This window comes from Sorex araneus, chromosome 6 (genome assembly GCF_027595985.1).
Source record: "Sorex araneus isolate mSorAra2 chromosome 6, mSorAra2.pri, whole genome shotgun sequence".
Lineage (NCBI taxonomy): Eukaryota > Metazoa > Chordata > Mammalia > Eulipotyphla > Soricidae > Sorex > Sorex araneus.
This window is the reverse complement of record NC_073307.1, coordinates 18,712,063-18,730,254: the sequence shown is the minus strand read 5'-3', so window position 1 is coordinate 18,730,254 and position 18,192 is coordinate 18,712,063. Positions and strand designations below refer to the sequence as shown.

The following is an 18,192-nucleotide window of genomic DNA, read 5'->3' as shown; positions in this document are numbered from 1 at the left end:
CAAGCCTAAAACATTCAAAGTTGAAATAATCTAAACAAAAAGTGTCCTGAAACCTAAAGAACAATTTACACAGTAAGGAACAGAAGAAAACTACCCACATGGATTAGAACAAAATTACGTCCTAGCCAAAAAAAAAAACACTGTTAGATAACAAGCTATAATTAGGTAGTGATCAGGTGAGGAACTTGACCCTGGGAATAATGCTTGTACCAGACACCCGCCATCCTGATCCTGTCACCTTGTATTGGCACCACTGGGATGGGAGGTAAGAAATGGGGTCTAAACAGGGCCAGATCACTGACCGGTACATCCGCCTAAGCTCCCAACCATGCTGATAGCAGTGGTGGTTGACAAATTGGATCTCACCCTCATGATAACAGACTCTGATGGGAATTTTCCATTCTTAGCAAGTAGCTGGGCAAGCGGGAATTGACAACAATGATCAACAGATTGACTGGATACTTTGAGGGGCTTGGGTTCGATCCCTCTCACTTCTAGGAGTAATCCCCTCTTTCCACTAACTGCCAGGCATAACCCCAAGCTCTACAGAGTTTGGTGGGGCCAGGGGTTTGGGGGATGCTTACTTCTGATGAGCAAACAGAGCAAGGTCCTGCAAGTTATCATCTGAAGACTAGTAAGAAATCTGCACTCTTATAGACAGAACATGCCCAGAAAGACCCTCAGAGCAGAGCCTGTTGACAAAGGAGCACTTGCCAGAGGGACCAGCTGGGGCAGAGACAGCAGCCTACTCTATTTTTTCTTTCAGTTTTTGGGCCACACTCAGATAGACTCCAGGGCTACTCCCAGCAAGGTGCTAGGATTGAACCAGGACCTCCTGCATGCACAGCGCATGCTCCAGCCCTTGAGCCATCTCCCCAGCCCCGATGTCTCCTCTTATACTCACCTCCACACGGGTTCCCCCTCCACTACCCAGGCTCTCATGCCTCACCAGATGTAATGACACAGAGAAACTCACTTACATTGATGGATCAATACAATAGCCTGCAAGGAATTCCTAATATGACAGCACAACGCAAGCTGCCTAAGGAAGACCTTCAAGCAACGGCCCACCGCACTGGGGAGATCAATGGGAGAGAATGTCAACAGATCCAGGCAGTATGAGAGAATGTTGGCAAAAGTCACAGAGCTGAAAAATACAATCGCTGAACAAAAAAGAGGGTTTGACAGCAGAGTGACAGAATCTGTACGCTGAGGATAGGTGGGGGAAACCACTCAAAAGAAAGAAATAATTCAAGATTATGAAGATAATATGCAGCTACATGGGACAACATCAAGAGGAGCAACAGTCATACCAGGGTTCCAGGAGGAGAGAGGGACAGAGTTCTTATTTGAAAAAATAATAGACAAAAACATAAAAAAGAAAGAAAAAATAATAACCAAGAACTTTCCTAAGTGGAGAAAGGAGTTAGATATCTAGATGCAGTAAGTGCAAAAAATTCCAAACAGAAACATATCAAGACACTTTATAATTAAAAATTGGGTGCAGAAGGGATCAAAGATTAAAAAATCCTAAAAGCAACAATGACAACAACAAAAAGAGAACAAGATAGTAGGATAACTCCCCTAAGACGTCAGCAGGTTTCTCGGCAGAAACTCTGCAGTTTTGAAGGGAATAACCAGATATATGCAAAGTGCAGGATGCAAAGGACCTCCAACCAAGATTACTCTACCCAGCTAATTTTAAAAGTTGAATAAAGAGCTTTTCAGACAAACAACTGTATCACTGTCATCCCATTGCTCATCGATTTGCTTGAGTGGGCACCAGTAACATCTCCATTGTGAGACTTGTTGTTACTGTTACTGTTGAATACACCATGGGGAGCTTGCCGGGCTCTGGCGTGCAGGCGAAATACTCTCGGTAGCTTGCCGGGCTCTCTGAAAGGGGCGGAAGAATCGAACCCAGGTCTGCTGCGTGGAAGGTAAACGACCTACCTCCTGTGCTATCGCTCCAGCCCAGACAAACAACAGTTAAAAGAATCCACTAAAACAACAGATATTTACAAAATTTCCAGAAAATAAAAAGAAACATGACTTGGAGCTAATAAGATACTAAAAAAAATTGTGGGAATAGGATTCTTTATTTTCAAGTTTACTGATTCTTTTCCTGAATCTTCATTCTGTGAATCTTAGAGGATTTTAATTTTCAGATATTGTTCTTTCCAATTCTAAAATTCATATTTGGTCTTTAAAAGTAGATCTTATTTCTCTGTTTAAAAAAATTCTGGGGCTGAAAAAGTATAGTCGAAGTGACATATGCACTTATATGTTCACCGCAGCACTGTTTACAATAGCCAGAATCTGGAAAAAAACCGAGTGCCCTAGAACAGATGACTGGTTGAAGAAACTCTGGTACATATATACAATGGAATACTATGCAGCTGTTAGAAAAAATGAGGTCATGACGTTTGCATATAAGTGGATCTACATGGAAAGTATCATGCTAAGTGAAATGAGTCAGAAAGAGAGAGACAGACATAGAAAGATTGCACTCATCTGTGGAATATAGAATAATAGACTATAAGACGAACACCCAAGAATAGTAGAAATAAGCACCAGGAGGTTGTCACCATGGCTTGGAGGCTGTTCTCTCACTCTGGGCAGCTCAGAGAAGGGAACAGCAAGTAAAATGTGGTTGTTGGTCATGTGGGGGAAAGATGATGCGGGCCAAATATAGACTAGAGACTGAACGCAATGGCCACTCAACACCTTTATTGCAAACCACAACACCTAACCAGAGAGAGAGAACAAAAGGGAATTCCCTGCCATAGTGGCAGGGTGGGGTGGGGGGAGACGGGACTGGGAAGGGGGGGTGGGATGTTGGGTTTACTGGTGGTGGAGAATGGGCACTGGTGAAGGGATGGGTTATCAAACTCTGTAAGGGAGAAACATGAGCACAAAAATGTATAAATCTGTAACTGTACCCTCACGTTGACTCACTAATTAAAAATAAACTATAAAAAAAAAAAAAAAAAAATTCTGGGGCTGGAGCAATAGCACAGCAGGCAGGGCGTTTGCTTTGCATGCAGCCGACCCAGATTCGATTCCCAGCATCCCATACGGTCCCCCAAGCACCACCAGGGGTGATTCCTGAGTGCATGAGCCAGGACTAACCCCTGTGCATCATTGGGTGTGACCCCAAAACAAAACAAAACAAAAATTTAAAAATTAAAATTAAAAAAATTCTGCTTGCCTAGCATGTGGCCAACTTAGGTTTGATCCTTGGCCTCCCATAATGGTGCTCAGAGCACCACCAAAATGATTCCTGAGTGCAAAGCTAGGAATAACCCCTGAGTATCACTGGATATGACTCACACACACACACACACACACACACACACACACGAGATAGATAGATAGGGATAGAGCATGCAGGAATTTAGGAGCTTACCTTGCATATGGCTGACTAGGTTCGATCCCTGGCACCAAACATGGTCCCCTGAGCCCTTCCAGGAATGATCCTTGAGTGCAAAGTCAGGAGTAAGCCCTAAACACTGCCAGGTATGCCCTCCCCAAACCTCCCCTCAAAAGCTTTAGGATTCTTCAGGTTATCTGTTTCATTGGTATATGTTTGGTAGTCATATTTTTTTTATTTCTTGCACCACCTTTGGTTTTTTGTGAGGGTGAAATTGGGCGACATCCTGGTGGTTGTCAGGGGCTCTATCAGAAGTGCTCGGGTGCTGAGGAAGAACCCTCTGGCATGAGAGGCATGCACTCCAGCCTTGGAACCTCTCCCCAGGCTCCGTAGTTTCCATTTCTCAAAACGAAACAACCCCCTACCCCTTTTTTTAAATTCCCTTCCCAGAAGTCACATATGCTTTATTGGGCTGCTTGAACACATTTGTTTTACTGGACACGGCACGCAGCTTCCCTGGGGCTCCGGGGACTCCAGGTGGCAGTGCCACTGTGCCGGTATTAGGCAGACGTGCCATGGTACTGGCATCAAACTCTCCACCCACCCCACATTTGTTTCATTTTGTTTTGATTTGGGTTTTGGTTTAGATGGCCACAACCAGCTGTGCTCAGGGGCTACTCCTGGCTCGGTTCTCTGGAGTCCCTTCTGGCAGGGTTCAGGGGACCATATGGGATGCTGGGGATCGAACCCGTGCCAGGTCAGTGCCGTACCCGCTGTGCTGTTGCTCCGGCCCCTCTCCGCCTACCACTTGCAACATAGGAACTTTCACCATTGAACCATTCCTGGCCCCACCCCCGTAGTTTATAGTTTTCAAGACCTTGATCCATTTCATTTGTGTTTTTGAATTTTTGTTTACAGTAACTTCTTAGGAGCCTTCAAAAAAATATATCTGGAAGGGATTTTTTTTCTTTTTTTTTTTTTTTTTTTTTTTTTTTGCTTTTTGGGTCACACCTGGCAATGCACAGGGGCTACTCCTGGCTTATGCACTCAGAAATCACTCCTGGCGGTGCTCAGAGGACCATATGGGATGCTGGGAATTGAACCCAGGTTGGCTGCGTGCAAGGCAAACGTCCTACCCGATGTGCTACCGCTCCAGCCCCGTTTCATTTTTGATACTGATAACTTTCTCACTTTTCTTTCTTCCTTTTTCAGCCTGATTAGAGAGCTACAGATCGTGGAGTTCATGCCCAATTCAGTCAGTTTAATCAATGGCTGAACAAATAGCAGTACTCCTATCTTTTAAAAGAGAGAGAGAGAGAGAGAGAGAGCTATAAATTTTATTTACCGCATAAATGTGCCTCCTTTTTCTGGATTCTTGAAGAGGAAATTTAGCTCATCAGTGTGAGAATGTACCTTTTTGAAGAAAAAATTAAGTATTTAGTATTAATAAGAATTTCTTTCTCTGAAAACCTTGTGCAAAATATTTTCTACTTCTTCTTGGTAAACTTTTCCCTCTTTTAGCCAGAAAATGCAAGTGTGCTATTTGTAACACAGAAAAAGTCTGTGTTATCTACTTGTTACTTATTCATAGTTTTGGTCAGATAACATATACTTTGCAAAAATTAAATTTTCTTTTAAGAGCTTTTTTAGGTCTGCAAATTTTTAGAAAAAAAATTGTTGTTTACCATTCGGTAATGGTGTTAATAAAAATGGAAAAGAATGGCCACGCAATAGTTCACCGGATAAGGTGCACATCTTGCACATGGCAATTAAGGGTTCGATCCCTGGCATCATATCTGGTCCACTGTGCACTGCCAGGAGTAATTCCTGAATGCTGAGCCAGGAAGAAGCCCTGAGCATTGCTGGGTGTAAGCCACACAAAAAGCAAAGAACAAAATATCACCTTAGAGAACATTAATGATATTTATAACAATGTACACAAATATGTAATCATGTGCATCTAAAATTAATGTCAGTTGTCAACAAAAAATGTACAAAACTAAAATCTCTCCAATTACTATCACTACTGTCTCGTTGATTGTCGGTTTGCTCAAGCAGGCCCAGTAACGTCTCCATTTGTCCGAGCCCTGAGATTTTAGCAGTCTCTCTACTTGTCCTTCCCAACAGGGCCACATTAGAGGCTCTTTTAGGGTCAGGGGAATGAGACCCATCATTGTTACTGTATTTGGCATATATATATGCTACGGGGAGCTTTCTAGGCTCTCCTGTGCAAGCAGAAAGCTCTCGGTAGCCAGTTTCTCCAAGAGGGAGAACTAGGAAATAAGATGTCAGGAGCTTGGTTTTATAGTCTCTGGATGTTGGCCGTTGATGGGATTACATGTCACTGAGGGCAGTTTGTGGGTGGGACTGCCTAGCTACTGGAAAATGGGGAATCTGGGCGGAAGAGGCCCAGTCCCGATCCGAGCAGGCTTAGAGATCTCCTACCAAAAAAAAAAATTAAAGACTTATAATCTTAGCATAGTAAATGCTTTTAGTTGTTTTTGTTTTGGTTTATTTTGTATTTGGTTGGGGGGGGGCATACCCACCTGTGCTCAGAGCCTGCTCCTGACTCCGAGCTCGGGGATCATTCTTGTTGGGGCTCAGGAGTTTGGCCCTGAGTCAGCTGCATGTGAGGCAAGTGCCTTAACTCTGTGTTCTCTCTGCAGCCCCAGGAAATGCTTTTTAAAAAAATTATTTGAAACTCAGAAATGAAGATAGCATAGTAAGATTGATTCCACAAAAATTTAAATGTACAATAGAGGGGTGGGGGTGGGTGTGGAATCCTCCTGATTGTTACTCTAGACAGAAATTAATGGATCCCGTTTCTTGTATTTATTCTCTTTCCACTCGAATTATCTCTGTGGCCGGTGGCCAAGCTCTTGGGGTCAAGACCTAAAGCTTATCAGATCAGACAGGGTGAGGCCACATCCTTGAGGAGGGCCTGTACCGGCTGGATTATTTCATTAGCCATGGTCTGGATTTTTATTATCGAGATATAATTAAAATACCATACAATCCGCCCATCAAAAGTGTATGATTAAGTGGTTTGTGTATATTCCCAAAGTTGTACAAACATCACTGCTAATTTTAGAATCTTTTTGTCATCCCCAGAGAAACCCCAGCCTCCTTAGCAACCATCCCACTTCTCTCTCCCACCACACCTCACAGCCCCCAAATTTGGTCTCTCTCTGTTTGCCTCTCCTGACCATTTCCTATAAATGTAACAATTCTGGGCTCCTTTTCCCTTAAAAGCACCGTGCCTGGTGCTTGGAGGTCTCTGTGTCACAGCATGGTTCCGGATGCCGGAAGTTCTTTTCTCATTGCTGAATGATTGTGTATGTGTCACATTTTTTTCATCCATTCACCAGTGGCTTACCTTCTCGGTTTGGCTATCATGAGCAATGCTGGTACGAACATTCGTGTGCACCTTTTAGTGTGAATGTATGCTTCATTTCTCTTATCGGAGCAGTGGTTTTTCTTTTATTTTCCCTTTTTTGGGGGGTGGAGGGAGGCAAAGTTCCAAAGCACTGCTCATGAGACATGGGACCCTTCTGGAAATTGTCACGAGTCCAAGGCCAAGTTGTCAGTGCAATGCTCAGGCCCAAGAATGAGGTGCTGCTCGGGCCCTGGGGCCCAGGGGGTATCCAGGCTACAGACACTGCTGGGGGCGTCTGGAGCAGTACCTGCGGTCTCAGGAATCGAACCCAGCTTGGATGCATGCTAGGCATGTACCTGAACCACAGTACTACCTCGAAGCAATGGATTTTCTTTTGAAAGATTGGCCCAGAGAACTTTCCTTAGCTTCATGATTCTTTTCATTTTTGTTTTGCTTCTGACTTTAACCTCAGCGAGTACTGAGCAGGCTCTGACCTCAAAGGCCCAGGGTGGTTTTGTCCTGGGGTGTATCCTGCTCTGTTTCCTTACTGTGAGACGGGCCCCACTTTTTGTGTCTCGATCATGTGCATCCCAGCCCTGTGACCCACATGCCAGCCCTGTGACCCGAATACCAGCTCTATGACCTGCATACCAGCTCTATGACCCGCATACCAGCTTCGTGACCCGATACCAGCTCTGTGAGATATTGGGAGGATAAATGACACAAGTGAAATAGGATCTGCACAGCCATAATGCCTATACTGAGAGAGAGAAAGAGAAAGCGCGAGAGAGGAGAGGTGCCTGCTATAGACACAGGCTGGGGTATACGGATTGGGGGGCTTGGAGGGTGGGAAGGAAACTGGGGACATTGGTGGTAGGAAATTACACTGGTGGAGGAGTGGGCATTGGAACATCATATGGCTGAAACCCAATCACGAACATCTTTGTAATGCTCTATCTCATGGTGATTCAACAAAATTAAAAATTAATATTAAAAATAATTTTAAATGAAAATAAAAATTTTTCTAAAATTTTTTTTTAAAAATTGGATCTGCTCTTGAGAAGATATTAATAACTGTAGATAGGTTTAAACAGAAACAAAGGGCCTGGGAGATAGCTTCGAGCACGGGAACTCTTGCCTGGCATGCATGGGGCCTTGACTTTGATCCCTGGCACTATCCGCCCTCCCTGAGCCCTGGCACCTCAGGGTCTCAACTGAACTGCCACACAGAGCTCAAGCACCAAACTTTCAGATTTGTTCCCCTGGGTCAGGTATGGCCAGGAATGACCCTTAGGAAGCTGGAACACAGCTGAGGAGCTCCCCACCCCGATACGAGAGAGAGAGAGAGAGAGAGAGAGAGAGAGAGAGAGAGAAGGAGGGAGGAGGAGGGAGAAAGAGCAAAGGAGAGAGAAAGGGAGGGATGGAGGGAGAGAGAGAGAGAAGGATGGAGGAAGAGGGAGAAAGAGCAAAGGAGAGAGAAAGGGAGGGACAGAGGGAGAGAGAGAGAGTGAGAGAGAGAGAGAGGTGCAACCCTTGTTTCTTGTGCATGGAGCCTGCGTTCAGACCACTGGCTCCACCTGCACCTGGCGCGGGTGGGGCACCGCTACCAAGAGTCCAGGGCCACGTGGAGGGGCACAGGGATGGAGAATCAACATTTTCCCCAAGATCTCCCTTCCTTTCTTTTCAGAACTTTGTTGCTTTCCAAATCCTGCAAACAGCTCTCTGTGGGTGGCCCCTGACCTCATTTCCCTTCTTAGGGAGGGCAGGAGGAAGGTCAGGCCCATGTCCAGAGGGGCAGCCAGGGGGCAGCTCACACTGGACAGCCCATCACCAGCCCACGTTTCCTCAGAACGCTCCACCTTCAGGTCATGGGGAGGCACCTTCCTCTCCACAGAGCCACCGCCACGCCTCTTGTGTCATTCTGGGTGGCTTGGGGGAGAGGGTGCAGCCCCTCACCCCTGGGTACAGTCTTAGAAGGACCCCTCTGTCAAGGCATTGGGGATCCAGGTGGCCAGAGGGACCCCAAATGCCTGAGCTCCCTCCGACCAGCACCCAGCACCCTGTGCTTTAATGGACCAGGTTCCCGGAAACTGCTGGTGAACTTGGAAGTGCTGGCACGGAGGGGAGGCAGCAGGCTCTGCCATGTCCCCATGGACCAACCCGTATGATGGAGAGCAAGTGAACTAGCTCTTGGAGACTCTGCATCTCTTGGCGGCGCTCATAGGCTCACTGCGAGGGTCCCCTGAGGGATGCCTGGATTCCCTTCAGGCCGACTTCTGTAGTCAGGGAGAAAGGGTTTCTAATGGGCAAGTAATCGGAAGTGTCTCATCACCATCTGCCTACTTTTGTTCTGTGCCGCCATGGGGAGGGCTGGGGATGAGACTCGATTTCCTCCCATTCCCCATCCCTGGTGCTTTAAAGAGCAGGGAAGCGAGTGACCATCCTGATAGGGAGTGGCAGCCAGGTGGGAGAGAGCAGAGGTGGCGGGCAGGCCAGAACAGACCCGAGGGAGGCAGCGTAGACGCTGGACCGCGGACAGCCAGAAGGCGCCCATCGGCGAGCAGGGGGAGCCCTACGCTGTGGGCAAGAGTGGGCGGGAAAGCCTACAGGGGCAAAAGTTAGGGGCCCAGTGACTGTGGCCAGGGAGGGAGTTGGGGTGGGGGGCTGGCCAGCTATGGCTCATCCCCCTCTCTGTTCAGGAGCAGCTGTCCATCCTCGGAGGCCGGCTAGCACCAATAAATGTGTGAGCGTCTGAGGCAGGGAGGAAGCAGGAGAGGTTGTGTTGGGGGGGGGGGTGCGGGGAGCTAGCAGGGGAGGTTGTGCTGGAGGGCCTTGGACCCTGTGGGCACTGCGGGCATGGCTGGGTTGCCACCACCCCTCCATGTGGTGACCCTCCATCCCCTGCCGTGACCCTCTCCTTCATGGGTCTGTTCTTCGGGTCTGGATGGGGATGACTTGCAGCTTGGGACAGGGACAGGCTCAGTGCCCAGAGTCTGTGCCTCTTGCCAGGTGGCTGTGTACTGCGGGGGTCAGCCTGGGTCTGCTGGCCATCAGCTCGCCGCCGTGATGGCTGTTGCTCCCGGGAATAGCACAGCATCGGGGTCAGGGCGCCGCCCTCCCGAGGGCGCCCCTTTGCTACTGAAGAGCAAACCCATTTCCTTCTTAAAATGTCATCTTTCCTTTGCCTGCATCTCCTCGAACGGACTTTCCGGCCACTGCCAGGCGACAGAATGCCGATCCACTCGGTGGTCCTGCTTCCCACCAGTGTGTTCTTCTGGCAGAGCTATTTGCAGCCCACAGCAGGGGGCCGCGTGTGTTCTGGGAGATGGTGCAAGCGACGGTGACAGGATGGTGACAGCCCTACTTGTCCCTAAATCAGCACAGCCGTCCCCACCCGTGTGCTGGGGCTTGAGGAAAGGAGATGCCCAGACTGGTCCCTCGTCCCTCACGCTGCCTGCAGGACAGCTCTCTCCCAAGGCTTGGCTTTCATTTCTTTCACTCTGCACAAAAGGAAGGCGCCCTCCCATCCGTTCACTGTGCTTTGCGGGGCTCTGCGAAGTCCACCAGAGCCCGGAGAGGGCCTGGGGGAGGAAGCACTCCCTGCTCAGCTTCTTTCTTTTTTCTCTGCTCCCTTTTGCCTAATAACAGAACCAGCGGCCGCCTGTTTTTGGTTTCTTTCCTCTTTCATGCAGTCGACTCTGAACAAATGAAGCATTAACTCTGCCATAATGGAACTTGCCTAATGACTTCCTGGGCAATGTCTGCTTGGATCTTGTTAGGCATCCCTCCCTGCCTCCCTGCTGAGAACTAGATCTACCCAGTTCTTTCCGGATGTGGTGAGAGTTGGTCTCCGCATGAGAGAGGGGAGTAGGGGAATACTTGAGCCCAACACCTGTCACCTGCGTTTGAACAGGCCGTGGCTCTCATTTGGATCACAGAGATGAGGAAGAAGGGGCTGGCGGGGGGGGGAGGGGTATAAACAGGAAGGACAGAAGCAGGAGAAATGGACACACTCACCTCTCAGCCTCGGCTGGGACACACGTTCTCCCTGGACCACGGCAGCCGCAGCAGCCTACAGCGGCCACGGGGACCTAACAGCGGGGCTGCGGACGCTTCTGCAGGAGGAAGGGAGTGTCCATCGGGAGGGAGTGTCCTCTAGTGGAAAGAGGCCATGCCCTCCTCCCGGGAGCTGAGGCCCTCGGATCCGCCGGCCTCCCTCTTCTGCACCTTCTCGTCTGCAGGAGGGAGCCGCAAGTCAAGTGCAAAGCCCACGTGCCCGGGTCTGCTTGCAGGGACCACAGGGCACCGAGCGGCCAGGCGTGTGCCCACAGAAGGCCCAAGGACAAGCACTGGCCGATTTATTCCTTCCCCTCTCATGTGATCTTATTTTTGGACAGGGCACAAAAGCTATTTGGGGGCTGGACTGCTGCCAGGTGAAAGGACAGTTGTCTGCTCCAACTTCTCTCCCGGCCCCTGTCCCTGCAGCTTTTACCCCTGCAGGCCTCCAGCCTTGCATTCAGTCCATCTGAATACTCAGTCCGAATCGCCAACTTGCCCCCTGTTCGTTCCTACCCTGCAGGGTTTCCCAGAAGATAAATGTGACGTGGCACGGTGTTGCTTCCTGCGGAAGGCTGGTGGGCATGTCCACACTCTCCTGCCCTAGGTCACCTGCACCCTCTTTTAGGCAAAGACACCCATCTCCGAGGCAGCGGGGACCCCCCCCCCCCGCCCCCCGCCAGAAAGTTCCCGTCAGCCCCTTCTGTAAATTGCACGCATCGCCTGGCTCCTAACACCCACACGTGTAACATTTCAAACATTTACTTAGTGTAAATTTTCTGCCTGATTCTTCCCCTTCCGGCCGCGGTGGAAAGGTTTGAAGCACTCACGCAGGTCAGAGTGGGGTTTTGCAGCAGCTTCTACACCATCACTCTGTCACTCTGTGTTGGGCTCTTGCTAAACGCCCCCATCCCCTCGGAGGCGGGAGGAAGTGACCCTGTTGTGATTGACAGCTGCGGAATGACCGGGAGCCCCCCCCCCCCCCAGAGAGCTCTTGGCGGTGCCCGTTGCGGGAGCTGGCTTTGGCTTTGCCCAGTCTCTAAGCAGTGATTGACATTTCACCGTTGTTTGTCACGAGCCAGTGAGGGGGAAAAGAAGACCAAACAAAAAAAAATGTTTAATAATAATCATAATAGCGCGCCGTCGATTCAGGTTCTCTACTGCAATTTCTTTCCCAAGTTCATTCTTTGAAAGAAGGAGGGGACTGGGGAGCGAGGGGGGTTTTGACTGGTTACAGCCCCAGCTCTGATTCTAGGGGCGCGCCGGGGCACCTCTGGCCCCCCTTCTCCTGGGAGCCCGTTTCCCATGAAGAATTCGCTTTGCAGCACCAGGCTGGCTGTGCAGAGCGGGCCGCCGCTGCCACCGTGCGGAGAGCGAGCGAGGAGCCGGCCAACGCCCGCCCTCTGCCGGCCGCCGCCCGCACTGCCCCAGGAAGGCGCCTTCCAGATTCTCCGGGGTTTTCCAGGATTTTTTTGATTATTATTATTATTATTATTGTTATTGTTGTTGTTGTTGTTGTTATCATCATTATTTTTAGGCCACTAAAATTCAGTCTCCAAACTTTTCTATCCCTAATTTCTTTGAGCACTCTTTGAGAAAATTGGTTAGCCTAGGAATATGTCTGGGTGCATAATACTATTTCCCTTCCTGGAGATACCGCCCTTCCCAAGCTTACTAAGGAGTCAGTCCCCCAAATGTGAACATCTCCCCTCCGCTAAGGGAAGCATCTTCTAATTATTTCATTCAACGTCACTTAATAGTTAAGTTCTAAAGCAACTTAAAGAAAGTATTGGGGATATTACCATAATTAATAAGTGCAATTAGAGAGTAATGTCATAGTTTCTTTTATTTTATATTTTGGCTTTTGGGGTCACATTTGGTGGTGCTCAGGGCTTAATCCTGGCTCTGTGCTCAGGGGTCACGACTTGTAGGATTTGGGGGATCATATGGGTTGCCAGGGATTGAATTCAGTTCAGCCACGTGTAAAGCAAGTGTCTTACCCACTGGACTATCACTCCAGCCCATGGTTTCATTTTCAAATTTCAAATACTTACAATAGGCTAGAAACTATTACCTTGAAGCTATATGGATTTAAAGGTGAATATTTAGCACACATTTTAGGGACTAGAGAGACAGTACAAGGTTTTTTTCCTTGACACAGCAAACCCTTGTTTAGTCCTTTAAGCCCTGACAAAAGTAACACCTTAGCCCCGAGCCAGGAGTAAGTTCATATCCTGGGTGAACATTTGCCTCCCTCCAAAAAAATCAACTTGAAAATGTGGGTGTCAGTAACATCGTCTATCAAAATAATTTTTAAGAATCACAGGAATAAAACTAAGCAACAAACTAAGCAACTGGAACAAAACTGCCAGTTCCCTAGGGATGGTTATTTCTGACTGAACCCAGGCCATCATTAAACCATCCATTCACCGAATCAATCATCTATCCATCTCACCATCCATCCATCCATCCATTCAAACCACTATTCATCCAAACTTCTCTCCATCAAATCATGCATCCATCCATCCAACCATCCATTTATCCATCCAACAACCCATCACATCCATCCACCAACCAACTATTAAACCATCTATCCATTCACCATTTGTCTATCCATCTAGCTATCCATCCATTCATCCATCCATCCATCCATCCATCCATCCAAATGCACTGAATAGCTAGTGGTTGTTAATTTAATTTCTGGCACTAGATATAAATATGGTGAGCAAAATCTAACAGGTTCCTAGCCAATTCTTCATTAATAATTTATTTTAGGGGCTGGAGCGATAGCACAACCGGTAGGGTTTTTTTGCCTTGCACGCGGCTGATCCGGGTTCAGTTCCCAGCATCCCACATGGTCCACTGAGCACCTCCAGGAGTGATTCCTGAGTGCAGAGCCAGGAGTAACCCCTGTGCATCGCCGGGTGTGACCCAAAAAGAATTTATTTTAAATTACTTTAAATCTTTAAATAGTGGGAACACTGGTATTATTTCTGTCAAAAAAAAAAGAACATTAAATTGAGTGGATGTTACCACAAAGCAGACCACTGAAATTGTAACAAAGTAAACAATCTAAATATCTGTCACAGGAGCATGGTTACGCTGCATCCGTAGAGTGACTGTCAGCACACAATGAAAAGGACACATCTCTTTGAAATGACACAGAAAAGAACCATGAAGAGAATAACTGTACAAAAAAGAGGTCAGAGTAGTCTAAAATATTCATTATATGGTAGCAAATATGATCTCACTTGTACTTATTTGACTTATGTATATATGTGCATGATCAATCATTGGGGAAATACTCACCAAACTCTTTAACAACTGTTAACCTCTAGGGCAGTACTTTCCAAAGTGGACCTTACCTACTCCTGGGACATGCTCGAACAATCCAGGGAGCTGGTAGTGGTAGCCTTGGGTGCAAGTGGATGTGGGGAGTGGATGTTTCCTGTTTGCTCACTTAGAGAAGGTAGATTTACAGGGGACACCAAGTAGCCTTTTTTTTTTTTTTTCCTGAAAAGGGGCCAGTCAGCCAGATCAGTTTGTGAACTGCTGCTTTAGGGAGTGTAATAAAAACCCTCTAAGATGTTCCTTGAGGATGACTCTACCTAATTCTCTGCTTTCACTGGGTTTTCCCTAGTCCATCACCTCCATTGCTGCTAAAAGCCAACCAGTCACTTCCTTCTGGACATCCTCCACTTCCAAGACAATATCTATTCCGTAGTACCAAATCCAAGATCCTTCCCATTTTGTCTCTAGCCAGTCTTCATAGGTTCATTCTTGGGGGTCACAGTTCCTGCCCTACCCCCCTGCCCCACCCCACCCTCCTGGAGCTTAAGCCACAGTGAATTCAGTGAAACGTCATCAAGAGCGGTTCACCTCTGTGCCTAGAAAACACACTTATTCATCCGGAGGGACTAGATCATACTGTGATTATAAATAATCTCCACGTTTCAGTGAGTGAAATATGAAAAAGTTTATTTCTAACTCATTGACATCATCATGCGTCTGCAGGTTGTCTGGGAAGCTCTGCTCTAAGTCATTCTCAATCATGACTCAGCAGGAGGAGGGGACGGAACGGGAGACACGCTAAAGAGCGTGGTAGTACTGGACGTTGCTTCTTACTCACATGTCATTGGCCAACCCCCCCCCCCCGCCCCCGCTGATAGAATGAGGTGGAAACTTTCAGTTCCGTTATTTTCTTGGAAGACGAGGAGTCATAACATATTGGGGAGCATAAATTCAGTCATTGTTGGATGCAGTATTCTATGAGTCTGCTACACCACGGTTGCTCATCTTATTCAAATAGTAACCTCCATCCGTATTTATCTGCTCACTTCTGCCTGTGGTTCTGTCCATCTCAGCTTCGTATTCTTGGCGGTTGATTTCCAGGCATGTGTAATGTATCCAGTGGGATGTTTTATCATTATGATGTATCCTGCTTTAACTTTAGAAATTATTTTGCCTTTAAATCAGCTTGTCTGTGATTAGTATGCACTATTTATATTAATATAATTTCAGTTAATTTTTACACTCTTTCAAGCTGTTTCAGATGGGTTTTTTTAGTCAAGCAAAATAATCTTACTGAAAGAAATTTATTTAGAAGTGTGAGAAGAAAGAGAGAGGGGACACACTCAAGAGATAAAGATGCAACTCTCTGTAGCATCTTTTATACAGTTTAGTGCCCTTTCGCTTTTAGTTAGATTATTTTTTCATTTATGTTTTATGTGACTGTTATGTGACTATTAATATATTTGGGCTGGAATGATAGCACAGTGGTAGGGCATTCTCCTTTCACACAGCCAACCTGTGTTCGATTCCTCCGCCCCTCTCAGAGAGCCCAGCAAGCTACGGAGAGTATCTCACCCACATGGCAGAGCCTGGCAAGCTACCTGTGGCATATTCGATATGCCAAAAACAGTAACAATAAGTCTCACAATGAGAGATGTTACTGGTGCCCACTCAAACAAATCGACGAGCAACGGGATGACAGTGATGATTAATTATATTTGGATTAAATACCTCAGCTTTGGCTGGAGAGATAGTACAGGGTAAGGCACCTGCGTTGCATGCAGCCGATCCAGGTTTGGTTCCAGCACCACATAACCTGAGCACTGCCAGGATTCACTCTTGACCGCAGAGCCAGGAATAGCCTCTGAGCACCTCTGGGTGTGACTCACCACTCCACCCTCCTCCACCCTCCGCCCCCCACATACACACTATTTTCTTGAAAATTTTCATTTGTCCCACATGCGCCATGTTCTTTTAATCCAAATTTGCCTGTTTTAGAGTATATGACTATTGTTTTCTCCTCTGTTACCTTGAATCTTACGTATTTTTGAAGAAAAATGATTCTTTTAGGAGTTATGCTTTGGGTGAGAGAGATAATATGGAAGTTAAGGTGCTTCCCCGGAAGTTAAGGTGCTGACCCAGATTGACCCCTGGCACCACATTTGAACCCCCAAGCCCTACCCAGAGTGGTCCCTGAGTGTATATCAGGAGCCAGCTCTGAGCCCACCCCCCAGAGTGTTCCCTTCTCTCTACCAATGTTTCAAGGTCCCCTCTGGTCTACTCCTCACTCTTGGTAAGCTCAGTTCTGGAGACCACCTCAGGTTCTGTTGGCTTTAGCCACTCATTATTCCCTTACTATGTTTCTTTGTGCTCCTCAGATGAAAGAGATAAGTCTGTGTCTGTCCCTTCCCATCTAACTTCATTTCAGAAAGATATCCTCTAGTTCTATCCCTATCGTGGCAAACTACATAACTGCCTCTTTTCTTAGAGCTGAGTATTCATTGTGTATACCGACCACAGTTTCTTATCCAGTTATCTGCTCCAGACCTCAGTGATTGTGAATAGTATATTGCAATGAACATAGGAACACAAATGACTTTATCTAAATGGTGTTTTGGGGCCCTTAAGGTAAATGCCAAGAAGCAGAATTGCTGGGTCATGTGGAAGCTCAATTCTTAGCTTTTTTTTCTTTTCTTTTTTTTTTTTTTTGAGGAGTGTTCCTATTGTTTTGCAAGGAGATTGAACCAGGAGACATTCCTACCACCAGTGGCTATGGATTCCTTCTCCCCCACATCCCTGCCAGAACTGGTTGTTTTTGTTCTTTTTTTTCATGTGTGCCAGTCTACTGGTGTGTGAGATTTCATTGTTGTTCAGATTTGCATGTCTCTGAGGATAAGTAATGCTGAGCATTTTTTCATACCCCTGAATGTCCGCTTTGAGAAAGTGTCTGTTCACCTGTTCTTCCCAACTTTTGATGAGGTTGGCTGGTTGGTTGGTTTTTTGGGAGGAAGGGTGTTTTGTTGTTGTTATTGAATTTTACTAGTATTTTATACGTCTTGGATTTTAACATTTTGTTAGATGAATCCTGAACAAATATCGTGTCCCTGTTTATGGGGTATCTCTTATTCAACACTCGTTTCTTGCTGTACAAACGCTTCTTCATTTGATGTAGTTCCACTTGTTTATTTTTGCTCTGTTTGCTTGTATAATCGAATTGAGCCATGCAAAAAGTGGTTCTGAATTCGGAGTCATGAAGGGTTCTGCCTGGGTCCCCAAGAACTAGAGTTCTCTGAGATTGTTTCTGTTGTAGCTATTTCTACTGGATCTCGTTGCTGTTGTCTTATTTCTTCATGCATCTGGTTATTTTCACGTGTGCTCTAATTGTATGTGAAAAACTACTGGTAGAAACAATGTCAGGCTATTATAGTCTTATTTTTAGTCGGGGCATTTACAATTGCTTTGCTGTGCACCCAGGGATTCTGGTAATTTGGGATCATCTTAATCCAATTTGTAGAATTAAGCACATTGGAAGCTGGGCTAAGGCTCTGCTAAATTTGTTCCATTTCCAGTTCTTCCAGATTTATTATGAGCGGTCCTGGTGGAAGGCAGGGGGAGTATGGGCGGGATGGGCAGGGGGAGCTGTTTTTCCTCCTCTCCATTGGCAGGTACAAGATTTCATCTCCTGAGCTGTGCAAAACTGCCTCGGCCGCTCAGCCTTAGCCTCCAAGCCCTCTCTCCCAGAAGCGGCCAGGGCCCTCGTGGCAAGAGGCCTCACTCCATGTCCACCTTCCCCAGATCTATGTGACCATTCTCCATAGTCTCGGATGCCCTCACTTCTAGTTTGTTTTTCTTTTGTTTCATTTCTATCGTTGTCTTCAGCAGGGGAGCAGGGCCCCGGTGATCTAGGCTGTCATTACCAGGTGGTTGGAAAGAAAGATAACCAGCTGGAAGCAAACCCCGTGTCTGGGCAGGCAGGGGCTTGACTAGAGAGGGGGGGTTCATCTTTGCCTTATGGGGGTGGGGGAGGGGCTCTCATGTTACCAGAGTTTCCTACTTTTTCAAGAGCAGTAGGAAATGCAAGCTTTTTAAATGTGAA

General features: G+C 47.0%; 1 protein-coding gene across 1 annotated transcript in view; it reads right to left on the bottom strand.

Annotated features, from left to right (window-relative positions):
• The window catches only part of FGF1 (fibroblast growth factor 1), a 110,630-nt gene extending 99,550 nt beyond the window's left edge, over positions 1 to 11,080 (bottom strand). Inside the window, exon 1 of the mRNA XM_055143935.1 lies at positions 10,767 to 11,080. The gene's annotated coding sequence lies outside the window, so the exon portion shown is untranslated. The remainder of the gene's footprint in view (positions 1 to 10,766) is intronic.
• Between the last annotated feature and the right edge of the window lie 7,112 nt (positions 11,081 to 18,192).